This window comes from Lynx rufus, unplaced genomic scaffold (genome assembly GCF_022079265.1).
Source record: "Lynx rufus isolate CCGP_SWC_20201006 ecotype Redwood Valley unplaced genomic scaffold, mLynRuf1.p SCAF_1, whole genome shotgun sequence".
Lineage (NCBI taxonomy): Eukaryota > Metazoa > Chordata > Mammalia > Carnivora > Felidae > Lynx > Lynx rufus.
This window is the reverse complement of record NW_025814823.1, coordinates 21,263,729-21,287,681: the sequence shown is the minus strand read 5'-3', so window position 1 is coordinate 21,287,681 and position 23,953 is coordinate 21,263,729. Positions and strand designations below refer to the sequence as shown.

At 39.9% G+C, this 23,953-nt stretch overlaps 1 non-coding gene across 1 annotated transcript; it reads left to right on the top strand.

Annotated features, from left to right (window-relative positions):
• The first annotated feature begins 3,208 nt into the window (after positions 1 to 3,208).
• On the top strand, positions 3,209 to 3,315 carry LOC124523240 (U6 spliceosomal RNA). Its single transcript, XR_006964964.1, has one exon. It is a non-coding gene; the product is annotated as a U6 spliceosomal RNA (small nuclear RNA).
• The last annotated feature ends 20,638 nt before the right edge of the window (positions 3,316 to 23,953 follow it).

The following is a 23,953-nucleotide window of genomic DNA, read 5'->3' as shown; positions in this document are numbered from 1 at the left end:
CACATATCTTTATTCCAGCATCCTTTGGATGAATTGCATGCTCTTGACTCTGGAAATGTGGAGTGTCCTCCTCTAACTTCTTAGCTTTACAGAACACGGTTTGTGTCTGTTACCATTGTCATTTCTGGCTTTCATATGGCCACAACTATCTGTTAAGTCAGTGGAAAACAGACTGTGGTTTACTTAGATATTTTCTTAAACTCCTCTGGGGCAGTGTCTACTCTGCAGGCAGTTTTTCCTTTCTCCACCTTTAGGATAGTTCTGAGAATCCAAGGAAAAATTGGTATCTTTTGGACTTGCAGCCAAATATATTCGCTGGTGTGGCTAAATATTCAAACAGATTTAGAATGAATGACACTGAGTCTTTAGTCACAGGGTGAAGTTCACCACTTTGAAGTGTCTTCTTTCCTATTGTGTTTTTTTTTTTTCTTCTGAATAAAGTGGAATCCTATCAAATGTAGGCCTAGCTTAAACAGATAACACTTATGCTTAGGAAATTTTGTTTTCTGCTGCAACCAGTAAGTGTTTGCCTTGGGATACACAGAAGACGATAGAAAACCTGCTGTTCCCTTCGTTGTTTTAGTTCCCACGTGCTGCTCATGTTGTGAACTTTTCATTGTGCCGAATGTGATTCTAATATTAATTGTACAACAGATTGTGGTTACCACACAGTCTCTACAGGGAAGTTAGATCCCTGGTCTCAACCAAAGCCATGGTTATCTGTTCTACTTTTGCAGGAAAATTTGGATGTATTGGACTGAACTGAGAGACTGTATATCTCTGACATAGGGATTTTTAAGGATAATTTTGATGATATGTAATTTTAGCCCTAAGTGCTGACTTTAGAATCTGTCACCTAAGATAATATACCACAGTAGTGTCTGATTTGTCTGTATGGTTCCTTTTGTGATAAATAATTCACATTCTGATAACATTCTGCATTATTTTTCTAATTTAAAATGATCTCTTGGCTTCTTAGGTAGTGAGGACATAGTTTGAGCTGGTATTTGTTGCCTTCTCCACATTTACTATATAGGGTCTTTGTAAGCTGCTGTTGATCTGGGACATTAGGGAGGAAACTTAGAACCATACCTGGAGCGAAAATGTTGGACACACCCCAATTTGAGTTTTTGAGTTGGTTGATGGGTGCCGTGTGCCACAGGACACTAAGATTCATAAGAATAGGCTAAGATCTCTGAAGATAAACACCCAAACCACCAAAGCTCAATCCTACTGTTCTTGATAATGGCCTGCACTATTTATCGTGGATTGTAAATTGTTATAGTAATAGGAAATGTCTGCCCTGACTGGGATTGAGAAAGATGTTGAAACCTGAAGATGGACTTTGTTTAAATGCAATGAAACTCACACAAATCCAGGCTTCCTTGTACGGGTTGAATCTCACTTAAGTGCAACATTCAGCAACAGTCCAGCTTGAGAAACCTTGAAGAATAATGTAAATATTTATTCTTAAGTTTTATTTTTATGGGATTTCAGAGAGGGATTTCACATAGTGAAAGCATACAGAAATCTTCCTAAAAATTCCCTTTACACTTCTTTCTTTCTTTTTTGCCAGCCTCCCACTCATGGCAAAAGTGAGAGCGAAAAGCTCCCTCTTGCTCTGCTTAGAGTGCACTTGTGGGTGGCTCTCCCATTCTGAGCCCTCACACATCACATTCTGACTTTCTTTGGTGTATGCAGTCTTCTGGAACATGTACTGTCTAGCGCTGGTGATTTTTCTTGTAAGCATAAGCTACTCTTGCCCCGGAATTCTGGTGACTAAAATCTTCATAGCAGTATGAAAGTTTTGCTTTTATTTACTCTTTAATCTTGGCTTGGGACATATTGCTTGCTCTCACACTGATATAATATGTTCAGTCAAGTTGTCTAAGACCCTCACAACCAGGCCAATCTGCCTTCACTCTCACTAAGTCGGTAATAAGGGGAGGTATGTATGCAGGTACAGTTACAGTATGTATAACAAACAGCAGGCCCAAAGTAATACTCCTCACTTCCCCTCTTGGTCTCTCCTTTGCAATGGCTTGCTTCCAGAAGGCAATATAAATGTGATGGATTTAGAGGTAAATTGCTCTAACTGAATGATGGCGGTGGTGGTGGCTGTGGCTAGTTCATTTTTAGTCTGGGTGTGACTTTTATCTCAGACGATTCTTTGAGTTACTACCAGAGCAGGACATATGGCTGTGGTCTGGGGGGAGAGGGAAACAACTAAATCTTCTTGGTGTATCTTTATTCTTATACAACTTTGCTTTAAATTTATACAAGCATCTGTATTAGTTAGGTTCTCCAGAGAAACAGAATCAATGGAATGTGTGTATGTTTCTCTCCTCTCTCTCTCTCAATCCCTGCTCTATCTATAAAGAGATTTGTTATAAGGAACTGGCTCATGCAGTTGGGAGGCTGACAAATTCCAAGATCTGTAGGGTGAGTTGGCAAACTGGAGACTCAGCAGATCCATTGGTGTGGTTCCATTCTGAAGGCTCAAGACTCAGTAAAAACTGATGTTTTAGTTCAGGTCTGAAGGCAGGAGAAAGACTGATGTCCTAGCTTGAATGCAGTCAGGCAGAAGAAATTCTCTCTTACTCAGTTCTTTTGTTCTATTCTGGCCTTCTACTGATTGAATGAGGCTCACCCACAGTAGCCAGGACTATCTGCTTTACCAGGTCTATCAATTCAAATGTTAATCTCTTCCAGAAACACCCACATAGACACACCCAGAATAATGTTTGAGTAACTATCTGGGCACTCTGTGGCCTCATCAAGTTGACCCATAAATTTATCCATCACAGTACTCACGAAGAATGTAGGAACATATAATTTACCATTCAATTTCCATTTGTATATATGGCTATTACTTGATGGACGTGATCATGCTTCTAGAATTCAGCGAAAGGAAAGGCATGAGAAAATTTTAATAAGATTATTTTTTTTCCAGTTTTTTTCTCAAGAAGTTATATTAATCTGTAGATCATTTTCCCTCTACTTTATTGAACAACTTGGGGTATATACTTTATATTGCTGTTTTTGGCAGCAAGAAATGATAGAACATTCTCTGTTCTATTAAAAATGATTTTTTTTTCCTAAAGAAGGTGTTCATATTCATATTCCATGAAATCGAAATGGTCTACCCACCTCAAAAGGAACAGTTAGAATTTTTGCCTGAATGATAGCTTAAAGAAATCCTGTGCTTGTGCTCACTTTGGCAGCACATGTACTAAAATGGTAATGATGAAGAGAAGACTAGTAGGGCCCCTGAGCAGGGGTGACACGCAGATTTGTGAAGCATTCCATAGTTTAAAAAAAAAAAAAAAGAAGAAATCTTGTGGCTTTTTTCCCCCATTAGCTTCAGCTAACATGGATTGTCTCAGAGAAGCCTGCTTGAGCTGACTCACCTCAATATGATGCCTGTTGGGTTTTGGATTATCAACTTTTCTTCACCTGAGAATTTGACTGAGCAAGAATTCTGTGGGCAGATTACAGGTGATCCAATTGGTGGTTATTTGGGCCATATCACAGGGAAATATCTGGTAGGTGGGATGGGCCTTCTGGGTAGTAGGCTCTTTCTCACAGAAAGAGGCTTATATAAGAGGCATGGAGACTCAGCTCCTAATGGTTTTAATCCAATTAACTGGGAGGCAACATATGCTGTAATGGTGTTACTTCTGTGGGGAACTTTCTCAGAGATCTCTGGTCCAGTAACTGGCCCAAAAGGAAAGACTCAAGAGAAATACTGATTTTACCTGAAGTCTATGGACAATTTTAAGTTTTTAATTCCAGTTAGTTAACATACTGTGTTATATTAATTTCAGTTGTACAATATAGTAATTCAACAGTTTCATGCATCACCTGGTGCTCATCACGAGTGCACTCTCTAATTCCCATCACCTATGTAACCCATCCCTCCACCCACCTCCCTTCTGGTAACCATCAGTGTGCTTTCTATAAATAAAAGTTTATTTCTTGCTTTGTCTCTCTCTTTCTCTCCTGTTTTTCCCTTTGCTTGTTTGTATTGTTTCTTAAATTCCACATATGAGTGAAATCATATGGTGTTTGTCTTTCTCTGACTGGCTTATTTCCCTTAGCATTGTACTCTCTAGCTCCATCCATGTTGTCACAAAAAGGGCAAAATTTCATTCTTAAAAAATTTTTTTTTAACATTTAAAATTTTAACATTTATTTTTTGTTGAGAAACAGAGAGACAGAGTGTGAGCAGGGGAGGGGCAGAGAGAGAGGGAGACACAGAATCTGAAGCAAGTTTCAGGCTCTGAGCTGTCAGCACAGAGCCTGACTTGGGGCTCAAACCCACAAACCCCCAGATTATGACCTGAGCCAAAGTTGGACGCTTAACTGACTGAGCCACGCAGGTGCTCCAAAATATCATTCTTTTTTATAGCTGAATAATATTCCAGCGTGGTTTTGTGTGTGTGTGTGTGTGTGTGTGTACACACATATACATCACATCTTTATCCATTCATCAATCAATGGAAACTCAGGCTGCTTGTGTATCTTGGCTATTGAAATTAATGCTGCTATAAACATAGAGTTGCATGTATCCCTTTAAATTAGTGTTCCTGTATTCTTTGGGTAAATACCTGGTAGTGCGATTGCTGTATCATAATGTAGTTAGTCCTATGTTTAACTTTTTGAGGAACCTCCGTACTGTTTTCCACAGTGGCTGCACCAGTTTGCATTCCCACCAATAGTGCACAAGTGTTTCTTCTTCTCTACATCCTTGTGAACACCTGTTGTTTCTTGTGTTGTTGATTTTAGCCACTCTGATAGGTGTGAGATGATATCTCATATTGGTTTTGATTTGCATTTTCCTGATGATAAGTGATGATGAGCATCTTTTCATGTGTCTGTTGGCCATCTGTACATCTTCTTTGGAGAAATGTCTGTTCATGCCTTCTGCCCAGTTTTCAGTTGGATTGTTTCTTTTTTGGATGTTCGGTTTTATAAGTTCTCTATATTTTGGATAGTCACCGTTTATCTGATAGGTCTTTTGCAGATATCTTCTCCCATTCAGTAGGTTGCCTTTTGGTTTTGTTGATTATTTCTTTGCTGTACAGAAGCTTTTTATTTTGATGTAGTCCCAGAAGTTAATTTTTGCTTTTGTTCCCCTTTCCTCAGGAGACGTATCTAGAAAGAAATTGCGATGGCTGATGTCAAAGAAGTTACTGCCTGTGTTCTCGTCTAGGATTTTTATAGTTTCAGGTCTCACACTTAGGTCTTTCATCCATTTTGAATTTATTTTTGTGTATGGTGTAAAAAGTGGTTTCATTCTTCTGCATGTTGCTGTCCAGTTTCCCCAACATCATTTATTGAAGAGACTTTTTCCCATTGTTTCCTACTTTGTCGAAGATTAATTAACCATATAAATGTGGGTTTATTTCTGGATTTTCTATTCTGGTCTATTGATCTATGTGTCTATTTTTGTGCCAGTACCATAATGTTTTGATTACTACAGCTTTGTAATATAACCTGAAGACTGGAATTATGATGCCCCCAGCTTTGTTTTTTCTTTTACAAGATTGGTTTGACTCTTTGGGGTCTTTTGTAGTTCCATACGTATTTTAGGATTGCTTGTTCTAGTTGTGTGAAAAATGTTGTTGGTATTTTGATAGGGATTGCATTACACATGTGGATTGCTTTGGGTAATATAGCCATTTTAACAGTATGTGTGCTTCCAATCCATGAGCATGGAACGTCTTTCCATTTCTTTGTGTCATCTTCAGTTTCTTTCATCAGTGTCTTATAGTTTTCAGCCTTTCACCTCTTTGGTTAGGTGTATTCCTAGGATTCTTATTATTTTGGGTGCAGTTGTAAGTGGGATTGTTTTCTTAATTTCTCTTTCTGCTGCTTCAGTGTATAGCAATGAAACAGATTTTTGTAGATTGATTTGGTATCCTGTGGCTTTACTGAATTCATTTATTAGTTCTAGCAGTTTTTGGTAGAGTCTTTAGGTTTTTCTACATATAGTATCATGTCATCTGTATAGAGTGAAAGTTTTACTTCTTCTTTACCAATTTGAATGCCTTTTATTTCTTTTTGTTGTCTGATTGCTGTGGCTAGGACATCCAGGACTATGTTGAATAAAAGTGGTGAGAGTGGACATCCTTGTCTTGTTCCAGACCTTAAGGGAAAAGGTCTCAGGTTTTCCCCATTAAGGATGATGTTAGCTGTGGATTTTTCATAGATGGACTTTATTGTGTTGAGGTATGTTTCCTCTAAACCTACCTTGTTGAGGGTTTTTACAATCAATGGGTGCTGTACTTTGTCACATGCTTTTTTTTTTTTTTGCAACTTTTGAAATGATCATCGGTTCTTGTCCTTTTTCTCATTGATGTGATGTGTATCACATTGATTGATTGATTTGATTTGTGAATATTGAACCACACTTGCAACCCAGGAATAGATCCCACTTGATTGTGGTGAATACTCTTTTAATATATTGTTGAATTTGGTTTGCTAGTATTTTATTGAGGATTTTTGCATCTCTGTTCATCAGGAATATTGCTTGCTAGTTCTCTGTTTTAGTGGAGTCTTTGTCTTATGGCCATTCTTATCATTGTTCCTTGTCGCTTCAAATCAGACTCCCTGCTTGGTCACCTGAACCTTCTTCCATCCTTGTCCTTCCTCAAAGGTTCAAGACTGGTATGAGTGTGCCCTCCTTGTTCCAGAGCCTATTCTGGACTGTTCTTTATTCCCATCTCCCGTTCTTCACTCCCAAAGCATATCAAACTTGGCCTATGTCTTTCCTTTCCAGCCTTGTGTTTGCCCTTTTGCATTGATGAAATTTTCAGCTTCTTCAAATCCCTGAACTCTTCTCTAACTCTTCTCATTGCTAAGTTTGGGGAACAGACATCTCTTCCAATCCTACTTTGGGCTCTGGGGTCTCATCCTGTGTTAACCTATATAGGCTATGGTGGGAGAGGTAGAGGAGGAGTAATTTAACAAATACCCCATGAGATCCAATTTTAAAATCTTTCACTTATCGTAGCTAATTTGAGAAGTAGCAAGCTCATTTTATGGATTAAATTTATATATCAACTAAATACATAAAAATAAATACCTATATATAAAATTACTTCATTACCAAATTAATTTTCTTCCAGACTTCTGCTTGCTAAGATAAGAATTTTCCCCCTCTAGGACGTTAATAATAACTCACTAAGGAAAATGCAACATCTGCCCCTTGTAAAAAAGCCTTTAACATGGATGGGATGGAGGGCCACGCCAAAAGGGAAAAAATAGGAAATTTGAGAAATAAGGGAAATATATTTCAGAATTAATACTTTTCAGATTATGTATCTATGTAGTAAGCTTTCAGCATTTTATGGGGCAAACAGAAGTTCAATGACAATGTTAGTTAGGTAGTTAAAACATACAGGAGGCCAAGCCTAGTTGTTAGTCCTATGCAGGTATTACTGAAGGGTCACCTTGCTCAGGGAACTCAAGCAAAAAGTCTGTTTTTAAAACTTTTCTAAATGATAAAACATTATTAGAATTGAGTGAAATTTTTCTACTACAAGTAAACTCTTCATCAAAAGGAATTAAGAATCACTTATCCTTATATAATTGGACTAGGTTTGTTTTTTTTTTTTTTGTTTTTTTTTGTTTTTTTTTTTGTGAACAATAAAAAATGGTTACTGCCTGCATTGTTTTCACCCTGGGGCTTATTGGTCATAAAGCACTCTAAAAACAAATTAATTTGTAGAGCTTATTTTGACAAGAAGTAAATACAAAGGTAAAGCAAAGTTTGTATAGTGCTATTATCATGGCCTCTTGGGTGTAATTTATGTATAAAGAAAATAAAAGGGCAAACATAACTTTCAATCTGATTGCCTGTAAAGAACTTAATTGAAAACAGTTTTCTTCTTTTAAAAAGTGATTTATTTTAAATGTGCTTTTAAGAACAAAGGTCTTATTGATAACCATTTTAAGTGTATTATCTCAATGTGGGATTTAAGTAAAAGGTCAAATCTTGTAGAGGTATTTTTGTTATGACTCAGTTCTGGTCACAAACTTTATCAAGAAAATGAAATTAGTTAACATTTTCAAGTCTGAGCACTTGTCTACAGAGGCAGCAAATGTGCCTACATAGGCACCACTGCCCCCCCCCGCCCCGCCCCCATTACCACCACCACAAATACAGACTTCAAGGAGAGAACTTTGGTTAAGAAACATGGAAAACAAAAAAATTCAAAATGCTACTTTGTCAATGTTCTTTAGGTAAGATAGTATTATATGATGGGAAAGCACTGGATTATGTTTCACTAGAAGAATAAACTTAATTCATATATGTGATTTTTGCAATGTGGTCGGATGAATCAGATCTTTTTTGCTTGAAAAAAAATTTTTTTTGCTTGAAATTATTTGCATTTATTCAACATATTCAATTAAAAGGCCCACACTTTATTTCAGCAAAGCTAATGTGGAATTTTTTTTTTTTTTGGTTTATTTATTTTGAGAGAACATGAGTGGAGGGGGCGCAGAGAGAGAGGGAGACACAGAATCTGAAGCAGTGTCCAGCTCTGAGCTATTAGCACAGAACCCAATGCAGGGCTTGAACCCACAAACCAGTGAGATCATGACCTGAGCCGAAGTCAGATCATTAACCAACTGAGCCACCCAGGCGCCCTGCTAATGTAGAATTTTTAATTTAACATTTAACTCCTGTCTGGTAGTTAATATTTCACCCCTAGGACCTTCAGCCTCCATCTCTGGAACATCTGTGACTTGCCTTTTTCCTGGATATAGTGTGACTCGTAGAAGTAGTTTATTGGCCAAATGAGAGGCACACGCCCTGTCGGTCATAGCAGGGCAGGCTCCGTTTGCTGATGGGCTGTGGGACTCAGCACTCAACAGTATTTAGTCATTCAGCTCCTTTCCCAAGGAATAAGCCCCAAATATTCTAGTAATTAACCTTTGCTAGTCTGGAGGTTCAGCAGGGGCAGGGACGGAAGGACCTTCTTTTTACTTTCTTCTCAGTCCTGCAGCTCTCCCCAGCTTCATAAATGATACTTCAAGTGTGTACTAAGGAAAGAGCAAGTGGGATTCAGGTCCCTAGAAAGCACTGCTTGATAAAAGCTCTGAGCAACCTAAAATATTAAACAACCAGAGTCTCTTATTCCCTAACTTTTTCCTGATGGGAACGTTTTTACCATTGGACTTCATTGTCTTTATCCCATTTCCTGACCTTGAAGTGGCTGAAAGGAAGTGCTTTCCTTTAGGAGTCTGAGGGGACCAACGGATGCTAAAGCAGCCTGATGGCCAGTGGGGCCAGGAGGTTGGGCAGCAGCTAAGACCTCCAGGCCTTTGCGTTTCTGATAACTTCTGCCTTAGATGTGAGAGATACTTCCAGGCTCTTCCTGAATTTCCATTGTATGCTTTGGCAAACAAATGCCAGTCTTGACTCTTTTCCATTTAAAATAGTTCTTCCACTTTCCATGTGGATTAGCGTCAGAAATACTGTTTTATGTTGTCCTAGACTCTGCTTCCAGCTTGCTCATTCTCCATTATCCCTTCTTCTTTGCTAGCAGAACGCTGGTTTTCTTCATATATTGGCAGCAACATGCCTAACCCGAAGCAGTTGCATCCTGACTAGTCTAGGCTAATTCCAGTCTAGGACACTGGAATATTTTCCCCAGTGTCCCTTGCAGCTAGAAGTGGTGAAGTAACCTAGTTCTGACCAGTAAGACTTAAGCAACACAAGTCCACCGGGAGGAGGGAAGTGGGGAGGGTCAAGAGAAGGAAGATTTCTAGGAAAGTTTCTGTGCTCCTGTTAAAAGGGTACAGAAACTGCTGGGTTTTTTGTCCCTTCATCTTGGCTTGAATGTAAATGTATTGCCTTGAGTTGGGGCAGCCATTTTGTGACCATGAAGTACAGGCCTGACTGTTCATTATGTGAGAAAAATATACCCTCACTCACATAAGTTACCCTCACTGGAAGATTTCATTACTTGACAAAGAACTTTTTTTCTTTTTTTAAGTATACTTTTATTATTATTTTTTTAATTTTTTAAAAAATGTTTATCTTTTAGAAAGAGAGAGCACAAGCCAGAGAGGGGCAGAGAGAGAGGAAGGCAGAGGATCTGAAGTGGGCTCCATGTTGACAACAGAGAGCCCACAGAGAGCCTGTTTTGGGGCTTGAACCCTCAAACCGCGAGCTCATGACCTGAGCTGAAGTCCGACACTTAATCGACTGAGCCACCCAGGCGATCCTCAGCACAGAATTTCTAATTGATACAAACAAAAATTCTAAGATGTGCAAAGAAAGTATAGTTTCTTTATGTATTTTGTAACTGATTTTACCTTCTTTCTGAGCTTTCAAGGTCAGAAATGATGGTGGAGAAGGTGGTAGTAGACACTGACATCAGTTAGTGGTAATTTATTTTGGGTAAGTGACCCAGTTGTTTAATTTTCCTTCCACTTCCCCGTACCTCTCCAAGATGACATTGGGAGAAAATGGGTACAGGTTCTTAAGCAGTGGGCGGCTCAGCTGGCTTCCGATGGCTTATCAGAATTGCTAAATTTTGGGGAATTTTGTACAACTCAGTTTTTATACACCGTCTTTATTAACAATTAAGTTCTATCAACTTACAATTGAAGAAGTAATATTAAAAAGAAAGTAAGATTCAAAACTCATCATTTCCTAACTACTGAATGATATTATCCATACAACTGAAGTTATTTATTTTATCTGTAAGTGGAGATATCTCATCTCTTCCCAACTCCAAGTTCAATGGTGTAATGTTAGTAGCTTCAAGTCTGCCTTGGTGGGAGTATTCACACCATAAAAACCTCCACGTGATACAAACTAGGGCTTTTCCTCTCTGGAGAGTCCATTGTTGAAACATTTACTGGATCACTGCTGGTCTTAAGTGACTTTAAGTTCTGAGCAGAGAGGAGGCTTCAATTCCACACATGTAGGCCCTTGTGCTCTCCTCTGTTCTCCACACCAATGTCACTTATCTGCAGGTCACTAACAGTCCTCTGGTATCTACTTCCTGTGAACTTGGGTCTCTCTCATTCTCGGGTTCTTCTGCTTGGTCTTCCCTAGATAAGTTGACTCACCTCATCTCTGGCTGGTGCAGACATGCTCCTGAGGCCTGCTGGGATTCTCATTTATTCTTAGATGGGGTGGTTTTCTCCATGGTCCTTGGCTACAGGGTCTCTTCACTGCTGCTTGGCAACTTCCTTGGAAATTCACCAGGAATGCTTCCATGGGGGCACATGGGAATTTCTGGATTCCTTCCTTGCCGCATGCAAGCTGAGGAAGACTTAGGGGTGTTACCTCAGACTTTCTTTCTTCTAATCACACCATTTTTCCTCTCATGAGACTCGTCCATATTAGTGTGGAAGTCATTCTGGGATGCAGTTTCCTCCTGGAGTTCCAATAGGAAGTGGGGACAGAAACCCCTCTACTTTTACCTCAGCCTTTACCTAATAATATCTCATGTTGAGATTTAGGCCTAAGGCAAAGAAACCATGCCATGCTTGTCTCCCTGCTTATATCTCTTATTTAAGGTCACCATTCACTGCAAGGTTTTAATTTCTCCTTCTGGTTGGTAGGAAATATTTCTTTTTTTTTTTTTTTTTTTTAAATTTTTTTTTTCTTTTTCTCCACGTTTTTATTTATTTTTGGGACAGAGAGAGACAGAGCATGAACGGGGGAGGGGCAGAGAGAGAGGGAGACACAGAATCGGAAACAGGCTCCAGGCTCTGAGCCATCAGCCCAGAGCCCGACGCGGGGCTCGAACTCGCGGACCGCGAGATCGTGACCTGGCTGAAGTCGGACGCTTAACCGACTGCGCCACCCAGGCGCCCCGGTAGGAAATATTTCTAAATCCTGTCCTTCTTCCTGAGGAAGGAGTTGCTTTTTCCCTTTCTCTGAGGCCGTAATGGCGGAAAGGCTGCAAAAAACCTTAATAGAAGAGAATGAATTAAAAATACATCTGTAGCTGTAAAAAACTATCCCCATCGTGCTTATTCATATGAGTCATCCTGCCCAGCCTTTCACTTCTCAGAACTCCATTAATTACTCCGAGGTTCCACAAATCTGAGAGTAAGGACTGAGGTGAAGAATAACAGACAGACATTTATCACTGAAAAAGAATGAGTAGTTGCATTACCCTTGATGTAATTAACACTTAAAAAGAGATCTTTTGCAATTAGTAAAATCTTTGAATCCTTTTGGATACTAGAAATAAAATTGGGGGTTAAAAAGAACAAAATGGCCTTGAAGAGATTCAAATATACTGTTGCCGAGACAAGTTTAGGAGGTAGGCAAAGTATATTGCCAATGCTTTGCTATCTCCCCTTGTAACAGCTCTCCCAGTGCCCCTGACACCTTTGTGCCTTCAACAGAGTCCCAGCCATTTGTCAATCAGTCCCTCCCATTATTGTTAATGGATTAAGATGTCACCACGTCCTTTGTTGCATTTAAGACCTTAAAAATATGCTTTTATTCTTTCTAATTATCAATAACAATTCATGTTCATTTTAGAAAATATAGATAAACATAATAAAAGTCACTTACAACTATTGTCTAGAGACAACCATCGTTGTGAGCAAATACCATGAAATACATCCTTCGTTCATCATTCTTCTACAAATGACTTTAATGGCTGAAGATCATAGGTCACATTCACTTTTATCAGTTATAAATAACAACATATTTATGGGTTAACAATCATTTCAAAACCATTTACTGACATTCAGAACCTGCTGACAAGATGAGGAAGATACTTTTGTCTGGGAGGTCATCCTGGTGCATCTGAAATCACTCCAGGTCTTTGTTGTTTTGCTTCTCAAACTCAGAAATCTTTGCCTTCTCTTTTACTTCAGTCAAAATCCTCCCTGTGTTTTAGGGTCCATTGGACCCTAAAATTTCTTCAAATTTCCTGGTATTATTGCTCTTCCCTCTCCCTGAAGCCCTTATTATGTGTTTGCTCACACAACACTCATTTGTACATTTTCTCAAATTGTTGCCAAACTCTCTGTGTCATAGAAATGTTTAGGGCAGGGGCGCCTGGGTGGCTTGGTCGGTTGGGCGTCAGACTTCGGTTCAGGTCATGATCTCACGGTCCGTGAGTTCGAGCCCCGCGTCGGGCTCTGTGCTGACAGCTCAGAGCCTGGAGCCTGTTTCAGATTCTGTGTCTTCCTCTCTCTCTGACCTTCCCCCATTCATGCTCTATCTCTCTCTGTCTCGAAAATGAATAAACGTTAAAAAAAAAATTAAAAAAAAAAAAAGAAATGTTTAGGGCAGAAAGGGCTTTCATGATCACCCAGTCTATTTGAACAATGAGGCCCAGAGATCTTGTTATTACAAAGATTCTATGGCTGGGATTAAATCTGCATTCTCTTGACTTCCAATCCAGCTTTTCGCTATTTCAAATTCTACCTCTTCATTTGTGAACCTAGCTAATAAGCTTTAAATACAAGGAGCCATTAGTATATTTTCCCTTTTTTAGGATGAGGAAACTGAGGCTATAGCTGAGTAATTCAACACAAGGTCAATTGTAATTGTAATTACAAACTGGTTTCTACCAACTTGTTTTCAAACAGTGCACTCAGGCCACTGACTCCAGTATTCCTGCTTTTAACTCACACGAGACCAATTTATGGCGATGCCATAATTTCAGAGAAGAGAGTTAGATGAGGACTGCAGACTGGGTTTGACGCACTGGAAAATGTTGACTTTTTCCATGGGGAACTTTGATATGGGAGTAGGATTGGGAGCAAAATTATGACTTGGTTGTGAATGAAGGGCAGCCACAGGGTGGTTTGAGGACGAGGTGGAACTGAGGAGAGGCTTGCTTTATTGATGGCTTGTTTGGATGGGGAAGACTCAAGAAGTGATGAAACATCTTAGAAAGGCAAAGCAAGGATGGGACCAAAATGCAAGTGAAGTGACTGGTCCTGGAAAGGACTAGGATACTTTTGTTTTTGGACAAGAAGGAAATGGAGAAGATGGGTGAAAATAAAACATGAAAGGTGGAAGGGATGGAAGTTGTGGATGACTGTTTTTGTTTTGTTTTATGTTTCTGGAAGTTAGGCGGCAATGTTGTCTTAGGATAAAGGGGCTAGGGTTGGGGTAGGGGACTTGAAGAACATGGAACAGCTTTAGAAGTGCTGCTAAAGGGAAACACAGTAGAGGAATATTTAGAGAAGAGCAGAGATTGGAGCTCCTAAATTTGTAATTAAGGTTATCAACATAGTTTTGTGATTCTCTCCAAGAGTACCAGAACTCTCAGAATTGGGGAAACCAGAGAGTTTCTGGGGATTATCAGGAGAGGGGATGGAAGAATAGGACAGCAGAGCAAGAGAATGGAGATGTTGATGAGAACACCGTTGAAGTGATCGACTGGGAATCATTGTCTGTGTTATTGATGGGTTCAGAACTCGTTACAGATCTATCTCATATTTGTTTACATTTTTGTCATGCCCAGTGACAGAGGACACATGGGTGTACTTACGTGTTCACCTCAAACTGCAAAAGTCCACTTTATCCACTCTCCAACCCTCCCTGCAAATCTTGGTTCTGGAGAAGAGGGAAGGGAGGTCCCCCGTGAAGACTACATTTTACTTTCCCTCTCATTCAGTGGTAGTGGGTGGATATCGATGGAAGGGTAAAGGGAAGATTTTTGTCAGCCACCTATGGAATCCCTAGAGTGCTGAGTCACTCTCTTCAGGATGGAAAGAGACAGCATGTCTTTCAGCTGATGCTAGCAGTGACATCATTGTTAGAGTGTGCTTCTGTTAGATCAAGAGGCCCAAGGAGCTCAAGGGAAAGCACAGGGCCTCATTTTTATGAGGCTAACTGGGAATAGCCATGGTTCTTATCAATTGCCACCTGCCATCAGCTGTTTTCTTTCCACCTGGTTCCAAGCAATCTAACACACTTATTAAAAGTTCAAACCGGCACTTACATCACCATCATAACATTGCTTACAATTCTAGGCCTAAAGGGTTTTACTAATTTAATCAGTAGTCTGGTGATCAAAGGGAGAGGGTTCATTACATGGGCATTGAGCCAAAGAAACAGTCTCATGAGGGATTTTCCTGGCATTTCCTCTGGCCACAGGTATGGAAGGAAGAAGTGTCAGGAAGGGTTGATAAGCTGGGAGTAAAGGCGGCAGTTGACGGGTTAGACGTTTGATGAGGTGGAGGAAGAGGTTTAATGGGAGAGGTAGCAATGTAAGAATGTATAGTCAGAGAGCAGGATTTTCAGGTTTATATTTTAGGTGCATTCTGAGCCAGTGTTGCAAAGAGAGGAGAACATGAACTTGGGAGTCTGACCAGCATGGTTTAGAATCCTAGCCCCTGCTATCTCTAAATAGCATCCCTATAGGTCTGTTGTGAAGGTTACAGATAACGAGACAAAGGTACAGATATGGTGCCTGGCACCCCGTGAATACTGAGGAAATCAGATTGGCCAGGTCATCAACATGAACACTGAAGTTAGCCAGATGTTGGCAGGACTCTAAGAGAGAGAAAGACTTAGAGCCAGATGCCAAAGCCTTCAGGCAGCCCCGGGGAGGCAATGGAAGAGGATGGTATTACAGAATAGCACATGCTTCAAAGGAAGAGGCTTTTCAGGAAAGATAGAACAGCACTGGTTTGGAATAGACCGTGAAGAGTGTGGGGGATGGCCTTTTCGTGGCCTTTTCATAGCATGAGTCTGGAGGAATGTGCTATCTCCTCCAAGTCACTCAAAGGCGTTTTCTACTACCGAATCCCAGGGCCGATCCAGATTCATCCTGCCTCGCAATTTTTCTTCTTCTCCTTCTTCTCCTTCTTCTTCCTCTTCCTGCTTTTCTTCCCCCTCCCTCATGAACGATGACATGGTGGTCATTGCTCCTTTCTCTGGGACCTCCTTCCTTGCTGCTCTTCCCCAGGCACAATCTACCCAAGACCATTATGGATTGAGGTAATTGATTCACCTGCTTGGTATAGAAGAAGGGTCAAAGGCTGTGACTTGATCCAGCTTACTCATTACCTCCTTCCCCGCAGGTACTTTCTTTGGGAGAAACACTATTCCTTTTGGCTAGAGCAGGTGTCCTTCACTTTTGCCCCCTTTCTTGCTCCCACTTACTCCTTTCTGTTTCTTCTTCAGCCCCTCTTTCAAGCTCCCCATCCTTGTGATCTGCACCTTCCATTAGGCAGTGCTGCTCCCATCCTCTGGAGGGGGAGATTCCACCCCTCACCCTTTTTTTTGTGTCTTCTGCACTTCAGCTCATCAGGCTTGTTGCAGCTAATGTAATGCCCTTGCTGGGGGGTCAGGAAAGACTCAGGCCTTGTTCCATGCAGGAGGCTTGCCAGTTTCTAGAAATGGGAACTCATCAATCCCTTCTCCGATGGAGCCTGAGGCCTGGGTGTACTTAGATGAGGACCACTCTGACGGGCCCTAAGAGCAGCTATCAGGCTCTCCCTGAAAGTGTGAGTGGGTCCTGTCTTGGCAGAGGCATAGACATCAGTGTTTTGTTTGTTATCCCTAGGATCATTCTGTAAGAGAAGTACCTGTATGCTCTGTGTGTGTGTGCATGTGAAATTCTTAGAGCTGCCCTGTTTATTGAGAAATAAAACTGAAAACCACCGCAAGCTCAGATTTATATTCCGAAATCACATCCATTCTGAGAGAGCCTTAGGTTCAGCCACAGTTTTTTTTTTTTTTTTGTAGGCAGGCACTGATACACTTTACTTTTCCTTTACTGAAGTGAAAAGGCACAGGCAGATTAAGAATTTACGGTAAAACAAACTATTGGAAGCATTACACTCACTAGAATTTCACACATTTAATTTTGTTATTTTTACTTTCTTACATCAGGCCTTTTAAATCCTGGAAGGAGAGCAGACATTTGGGACTTTTTTTTTTTTTTTTTCCTTCCTTCTGTTCTGTTTGGAAATAAGTTCCTTTAGTGTGACAGTTCAGACAAGCTGTTTGGACTGCCACTGTGGAGTGCCCCAGAGGGGGGCAGGGAGTAGGCCTCTTGATTTTGTGTTTAAGGTTGACTTGTGTCCGGAATGCCACTCAGTCATCTCCAGTGGAATACAGTGAGAAGGCACAATTGGAATCTGAGCCACAAGGAATAGCCAGAGTCCTCCAGGCAGAAGTCATATTTTTAGATTTGTTTACTTATTTAAACTAGGTTCCAGAGGCCGGGCTCTTGTAGTCACTCCTATCATTTGAGTGACACTTGAGGACATACCTGGACGCACAGGTGTGGCTGGTGGCTCCAGCAGGCTGGCCTGTCAGAGTTACTTAGGTCGGCGTTGGGCTTCTAAGTGGAAACATTTGCTGTATCTCAGATGGGCGGGCAGATGCTTTAATTCACTACTGTATGTTTTTGCTGGAATAATAATACCCCATGTCACATATGAGGTTTGCCTGCATAGAGCAGTGGTCAGAGTGGGAGCCTGTGGGGTTGGCCTGCCTGGGTTTGGACACTGGTTTTATTCCGTATTAGACAAATCACTTAGCCCTTTGGTGCCTCTGTTTTTCCATGTATAAAAGGGATTATGGCACCCACTTGTTAGCATTGTTTTAACGATGAAATGAGGTAATACGTAAGAAGTGCTGAGGGTGGTGGCTGAGACGTGGAAGAAGCTCAGTAAAGCTGCTGTTATCATGACATCTAAAAGCACTTGAGAGTCAATGCTCTGACTAAAGTTCTCGGTCCTGTGTTAGGCAAAATGGTGGGACAGGCTAAGTATGATGTCTACCTAAGAGTTCTCTTAGATAAGCTGTCTTTTGTCGCTCTCTTCTCTGCATCTCCCCCCGTGCCCTGTCTCCAACTTGGGGTATTGACCGTCTTCTTCACTCAATAACTCTCCGTGGGTCTCCTGAGAAGCCAGCCACCCTGAGCTGTAAATTTCCCAGGATTATCAAGTAACACCTAAAATGCATCTTATTAAACTTATTCAGCTCACATTCTGCCAGACAGATTTTTGGTTTATAAACTCCTCAGGCATTTGTATATCTTATATACACGTTTGTGTCAGTTGCTTTAGCTATTCAGATTGCTTTCTTCTGAATGCCTAGAAGAGATCTGATTCTGAAGGTCTGGGGGTTTTGTTTGTTGAGCAAAGGGGAGGAACGAAGGTGCATTTTGGAATGTGGTTCTCTGGAGGAGGGTTGGTTTGGGTAGGGTGCTGTAGTGGGGGCTATGGCTTATAGGCAGCATGTGGGCCTTGAGTATCTGAGGGCCAGAGAGGAGAAAAGGGGAGACAGGTTAGGGTTCAGAAGAGAGGTGAAAGCCTGCCAGAAATAGCAGAAGACAGAGTGACTGTCTTTGGACAGGCCTGGGTCAGACCTCAGCTCTTTTACCTAATAGCTCTACAGGCAAGTTATTTCATTCCCCAATGATGGGGGTTTTTCTGTTCTGGGCTCTAATCAAATGTCCGATGCTATGACTTAATTTCAGTAGTTTAATGTTTTACGTGTTTCCAAAGAAGAGTAGGAATTTGGAAAGTGAATCCCTTTTCTTTTTTAGTGTTTTATGCATTTCTCCTTTCTGGTGTTAAAGGTGGATAGATCAGTTTATTATTTTGCCAGGGCTGCTATAACGAAGTGCCACAAACTGGGTGGCTTAGAGTGACAGAAATTTATTGTCTTACGATTCTGCAGGCCAGAAGTCTGAGGTCAAGATGTCAGTAGTGTTCCTTCTGCAGGCTGTGAGGGAGAAATTTGTTCCATGCTTCTCTTTCTTAGTTCTGGTGGTTTCCTTCTTCCTCCATGTTTTCACATTTGTCTTCCCTCTATGCCTGTCTCCCTGTCCAACTTGCCCCTTTTTATATGGACACCAGTCACATGGATTAGAGGCCCATCTACTACAGTATGACCTCATCTTAAGTAACTAATTGCATCTGCAATGACCCTATTTCCAAATAGGGGTCTGACATACTGGGGGGTCAGGACTTCAACATATGGATTTTTTGGGGGGATACCATTTAACCGATACCACTCAACCCCTAACAGGAGGCTTGAAAGTAGTCTTTGTGCATCTGGGCTCATATGACAAGGACCAATTTTCTATAAATTCTGTTCTCTTGTTGGAGGTGATAGGCTGTGATACCTTCCCTCTGAGGTGTCTGCATATTATATTTCATCTGCACTATGACAATTCTTTGGTGCTGAGGCATTATCGGATGAAGATTTTAAGAATTTTTTCCCCGTGGGTCATTCCTCTTGGGGTAGTTGTATAACTTAAAACAGAAAATTACTTTCTTAACTAATTGATAAATATAATTTAATATTGCTAAACGTCAGATGATAGCATAAATTTTGGGATGTCTTCACGAGAGTGTCCATTACATGGGCAAGTGTAGACTATATTGGGTAAGTCTAACACTATCTCCTGGTCCTCTGGAAGCAGCTGTTTCTTTCCCATACATTTGACCTGGTGTTCCTGGGCTCATTTGTATACATAATTGTACATTTGAAATTTTGGCATTAAGCAGACTGTAGGGGAAGGAAGGGCTTTTCATCTTACCCATTGGTTTCTATTTGTCTAAGCCTCTGGACTGCTCTCAAGAAGAGGGCATCTTATTGGGCTAAATGTAGGGTCTGCTCACCAGACTTTGGATTTGAAGAAGATAGTTGGTACCCGCAAGAAAACAAAAGAAGCCAAACAAAACCTAGAGCCCCTAGAAAATAATAGTAAGTTTAAGGAAGCATGCTGCAGAAAAGAACATGGAAGAACCATTTGGAAATATATCTAATTTAATCTTATTATGAACTTCTTACCACTAAGAAATTCCTTCAAGTGAGTGAAACGCAGCAAATTTTATTTATTTATCTATAAAAAATTTTTAATGGTTATATATTTTTGAGAGAGAGAGAGAGACAGAGCATGAGCATGAGCATGAGCAAGGGAGGGGCAGAGAAAGAGGAAGACACAGAATCTAAAGCAGGCTCCAGGCTCTGTGCTGTCAGTATAGAGCCTGATGCGGGGTCCAAACTCACAAACCACGAGATCTTGACCTGAGCTGAAGTCAGACACTTAACCGACCGAGCCACTCAGGCGCCCTGAAACACAGCAAATTTTAAAGAGCTTTTTAAGCTTCTTTGACTGAAGAATTATATTGGGGATTTATTCAGGGGAGATTACTGAACAAGTTAATATGGATTAACTGGAACATTAAATGAATATTCTTCATTTCAGTGCTCTTTATAATAACCAAAACCCAGAAATCAATAAAAGGCAATCAGTTAAATAAATTATTTGATGGCTTGTCCCTTTACTGGAAAGTTATGTAGTTATTAAAATGATGATGTGGAGTCTTTAACATTGACATACATTTATAATTAATTGTAAGGTTACATAATTATATATATAGATGAAATATTTTTATGGGAAAAGTTGTTTTCATAAGCCTAGGAAAAAGGTATAGAGGGATATATGGCAAAATATTGATAGTGATTATCCTAGGAGATTGGGTTTTTAATTATTTTCTTTTTTTTTTTTAATTTTAGAGAGAGTGAGAGAGAGAGCACTTGTGCACATGAGTGGGAGAGGGAAGAGGGAGAGAGAGAAAATTCAAAGCAGGCTCCATGCTTAGCATGGAGCCCGACACAGGGCTTGATCCCACAACCCTGGGATCATGACTTGAGCTGAAATCAAGAGCTGGACACTCAACCGACTGAGCCACCCAGGCGCCCCTTTAATTGTCTTCTATTATATATTTTTCAATGTTTTCAGGATTCTTTGCAATAAGTGTGCATTATTTTTATAATAAAAATGACAAGTCCGTATAAAAAACTACCATTGGAGGTTCTGGATGGCTACTTGACATTTTTTTCCCCAACTCTGTAGCTCTTGAACAACTGGCCTCATTTAGATTCTGACATAATAAACGCTTTTGATCATGAGGTTTACATTTAAAAAAGCTCAAGGACTCCCTATTGCTGCCAAAACAGTGTAAAGCCCATCTGCGTGGTGAGTGCTGATCTTCTCTAGATTGCTGATCTTGATTAACCTCCTGGGTCTGATTGAGCCCATCTGGATTAAGTCCAGAAAAGTTTCTACCAAGTTTTCAAAAAAGATGTGACTATCTGCTTGTGAGGTTTTTGAAGACTATGGATCAGCCCAGAGCACTAGCACATCAGGCCCTGCAGGAGGACACTATTCCAATTGTCTGCTCTTTAACACCTTCATCAAAGGTTGGCTGAGAAAGGTGGTATTTATGGTAGAATTCATCTTTTCTTCTCGATGCTACAAGTTCTAATGCTTGAATCAAGCCAAACCAACAAAATTCCCATTCATGGAATGTATTTTCTTTTTCTTTTTTTTTTTTTAACGTTTATTTATTTTTGAGATAGAGAGAGACAGAGCATGAACGGGGGAGGGGCAGAGAGAGAGGGAGACACAGAATCTGAAACAGGCTCCAGGTTCCGAGCTGTCAGCACAGAGCCCGACGCGGGGCTCGAACTCACGGACCGTGAGATCATGACCTGAGCCGAAGTTGGACGCTCAACCGACCAAGCCACCCAGGCACCCCATGGAATGTATTTTCTAAGCTGCTCATGAAATTATATTCATTGGTTGCATTTTAATATTATCCAAGAAAAACGGGACGCTTATTAGAAGTCCACAATGCTGTTGTCTCACAGCATTCCCAGAATTCCCCCAGGCCTTAGGGAATAACAGGAAGAAGACCAAAAGTCACAGACTCTTATCTGTACCTTTAACCTCTGCTTCTTACTGTGGTCAGTTTTGTTTTCTCTCTTTGTAGATGCACCCTTCTGAGCTTCTCTGATCCAGGTAGCCACTTGGCCCTAATTGAGCAGAATAAATAAGGTGGCTTGAGTAACCCCTACCCCCACCCCAAGGGTGAAAGAGAATGGCTAGGGTGAGGGAGAGAAGGAGGTGGGAGAATTGGGTACAGTTTTCAGAAAAGGGACATCTCTTTATTACACTCTATTATATATATATATATATATATATATATATATATATAGCATTTATTTATTTTTGAGAGACAGAGAGAGACAGAGCACAAGTGGGGGAGGGGCAGAGAGAGAAGGAGACACAGAATCCAAAGCAGGCTCCAGGCTCTGAGCTGTTAACACAGAGCCTGACTTGGAGCTTGAACTCACAAACCGTGAGATTATGACCTCAGCTGAAGTCAGATGCTTAGCCGACTGAGCCACCAGGTGCCCCGAGATAAAAACTTATTTTATTTACTTCCATTTTATCTATTCCAACCACCTTTGGAGGTGGTATCTAATTCTATCACCTGAGATTCCCTTTACTACAAGTTCTTGCTTTTTGGGATAATCATTCTTATGTCCTAGTTTTATTTATTTATTTATTTATTTATTTATTTATTTATTTATTTATTATTAAAAAATATAAGGAGAAATAGGTGTAGAAAAAGATTTACTGCATTTTTGGTTTCAGTAGGAATGGTCTTGAGGGGACTGTCAGTGACATCACTGAATAATCTGGAGAAGTTTCATATGACAAAATTGCTTTAGAACATTGTGCTAAATATTAAATTGGAAAAGTAAATTTAACTGGTTGTTACTTTTCTCTGTAGCTCAGAAACAAATATAAAGCTCAACTGTAGCTATTATCCTAGGCTTCTATGTTGTGATATTTGTGTGTTTCTTTTTATTGGTCTAAAATCACCACTTTTACTTATATTTTCCCTAGTCTTGTTGCTCCTTTCTTATTTGATTATTGCATGTATTTTTTTATTGGAAGCACCTCAAATTCTTTAGGAGGGGGAAGTCATAAATAAAGACCAAGTTATTTTTTGTATTATAATAGAATTTATAAGGAGAAACTTAGTTCTTATTTCTGCTCATTAAGCATTTTTTTTCTTTGTAGCTCATTTTATATGGCCTACATAGGATACTCTGCAACAATAAAGACCAAGTTTTTCATATTCAGTAAGAGCTTAATCCCCCCCCCCCCATTTATCTTTTCATGTCTACTTCAAGTTAGTTTTAAAATTGGTGCTTTTTGTAATCAAATCTAAAGGAGCTAGTAATTTGGAGATATCATATGGGGATAGAAAAGCGAGGGGAGACGTAGAGAAGCTTGTTTTATCACCCCATATATAACATTATTCCTAGGGTATCTGTGTCTATATTGCTGGTGCCCAGTATACTTCTGTGCATACTTTTTGCATGTAAAACTGTGAATCAACAGATAAAAGTTCTTGTCTCATGTTAATAAATGTCTGCTTGTGCATGTGATAAAATCTTTTTGATGCTCTTAAGTCATACAATGTCTTTTTAGTCACTCTATTAGTATAAAGCATAAATTGTATGTGTATGTATCTGTGGCATATATACACTTACAATAGGTATATTATACATATATATCATATAGATATTAAGGTCAGATATAACACCTGTCATCATAAGGATGTACCTAAATATAAAATCTCACATCCAGTAACAATTGTCAAATGCTTTTTTTTCCCCACCAACATTTTATCATTAAATTTTCAAACCTCCAGAAAAGTTGAAAGAATTTGATAGTGAACAGCCATATGCCCACCATTTAGATTCCATAACTAACATTTTACTATATTTGCTTTATCACATGTAGATCTCCATGTATCTATCCCTCTCTCTATTTACTAACACATCTTATTTTTTGGATACATTTTAAAGTAAATTGCAGACATCATAACACTTCATCCCTAGACACTTCAGCATTATCTTTAATTGGAGTTAATGATTTTCTATGCCTTTTTTTTCCCCTTTGAGGTGATAACTACATACAGTGAAATTTATAAATCTAAATGTACCAATGGAAAAGCTTTGATAAAGGTATACAACTGTATAACCCAAACCACCATTAAGATATAGAACACTACTATCATTCTAGAAAGTTCCCTTCTTGCTCCTTCCCGGTCAGTTCCCATGCTTCACTCCCAAGGCAACAATTGTTCTGATTTTTACTTATCATTGATT